Consider the following 1936-nt stretch of genomic DNA (forward strand, 5'->3'; position numbering starts at 1 on the left):
AGACTACAGTCTTCTGTATGAATTACACCTCAATATAAAGAAAACAAAAATCCTCACAACTGGACCAATAAGCAACATCACAATAAATGGAGAAAGGTTTGAAGTTGTCCAAGATTTCATTTAACTTGGATCCACAGTCAATGTCCATGGAAGCAGCAGTCAAGAAACCAAACGTCACTGGGCAAATCTGTTGCTAGGGCCTTGTGTAAAATATTAAAGAACCGAGATGTCACTTTGACACCTAACCACAGCCATGGTATCTTCAGTCACCTCATATGCATGTAAAAACTGGACAATGAATAAGGAAAACCAAAGAAGAATTGATGCCTTGGAATTGTGGTGTTGGTGAAGAATACAGAAAGAATCATGAGTTGCTGGAAGAATGAACAAATCTGTCCTGGAATAAGTGCAGCTAGAATGTTCCTTTAAGAGTGAAAATTGGCACACTTTGTCTCACCTACTTTGGTCACATTGTCAGAAGGGGCCAGTCACTGGGGAAGGATATCATGCTTAGTAAAGTGGAGAGTCAGCAAAAAGAAGAGAAGATCCTCAAGATGGATTGATACAGTGGCTTCAACGATGGGCTCAAGCGTAGGAAGGATTGTGCAGATGGTGAAGAACCTCAAAGTGTTTTGTTCTGTTGTACATAGGGTCAGTATGAGTCAGAATTGACTTGATGGTACCTAACAGGAACAATAGCTATCTTGATGTAATTTTATTTATATTTCAAGTACTTAGAGCTTATTAGGCATCTTAGATCAGTAGATTTACACCTTTCACCAAATTTGGAAAGAGAATATGACCAACATTTCTTTAAATATCTCCCACCCCCTTTCTTGAGCTCCAAACGCACATACATTAGGTCACTAATGCTGTATTCAATTTTCTTAACTCTCCTTCTTTCTGTGTTTTGTGTTGTAATAGCCTATACTATGTCTTCATGTTTAATGTTATTGTTGCTATTATTTTGCAATGTTGAATTGGCCCTTGAAACACTATGGTTCCATCTCATACATCATAGTTTTCAATTGTATAATTTTATTTGTACATTTTCAACCTTTCATGTTTCTACTTAACTTTCTGAACATAAAGAATACAGCTACAATAATTGTTTTAGTTTTCTTACCACCTATGTCAGTACAGAATTGATTTTGAATGATTTTTTTTTTTCTTTTTCCTTATTATAATGTGTATTTTCCTGCTTCTTTGTGTGGCTGGTAATTTTTGATCAAATGACAAAATTTGCAAATTTTACCCATGGGTGCTGAGTATTTCTGTATCCCTATAAATATTCTTTTTTATTATTTATTTATTTATTTATTTTAGGGGAAAGTGCCAATACAGTCCCACACTACCACAAATTATGCAGTATAGTTTCCCACATTTGGGGAAATCACAGGGGTCAGTACATCTGGAGTGCAATGGATAAGCCTCACCCTGGGAAAACCACCTTTGTGATCATGGTATCTCCCCTGCCAGGTAAGTATCCCTATATATATTCTTGAATTTTGTCCTAAGACATTATTAAGTTACTTGAAAATTGCTTAATCCTATTTTATCTTGAGTTAAATATTTTTAGTGGGCCCCAAACAGCCCTAGTCTTGGCCTAATTTTCACTGCTACTACTGCAGTCCTTCTAAATACTCTGTTCAATGATGCATGAATTGGGGTATTTTTCCAGTGTGGCTGAAAGTTGTATCTTCATTGTTATTTATTTGTTCTCCTGATTTTCTCTATATTCTACATCAGTTTTTGAAAAACTGAGTGACAAGCCTAAGTTTAATGTATAAGGCAAAAAGATCAACATAATTCAATTAAGATACCTCGGAGATAATTATATGCATAGAGTATCTGTATGGAAATGAACAAGAATACCTGATAGAAAAATTGGGTCAGAGCATAATATTTTTAAGCAGTGAGTGAAATGTTACTTGTG

General features: G+C 35.3%; 1 non-coding gene across 1 annotated transcript; it reads right to left on the bottom strand.

Annotated features, from left to right (window-relative positions):
- Window positions 1-1323: 1323 nt before the first annotated feature.
- Window positions 1324-1487, bottom strand: LOC122149905. The gene has a single exon (XR_006163390.1). It is a non-coding gene; the product is annotated as a U1 spliceosomal RNA (small nuclear RNA).
- Between the last annotated feature and the right edge of the window lie 449 nt (window positions 1488-1936).

Source organism: Orycteropus afer, unplaced genomic scaffold (genome assembly GCF_000298275.1).
Source record: "Orycteropus afer afer isolate SDZICR_OR568_19922 unplaced genomic scaffold, OryAfe1.0 scaffold00060, whole genome shotgun sequence".
In the NCBI taxonomy this organism is placed as follows: domain Eukaryota; kingdom Metazoa; phylum Chordata; class Mammalia; order Tubulidentata; family Orycteropodidae; genus Orycteropus; species Orycteropus afer.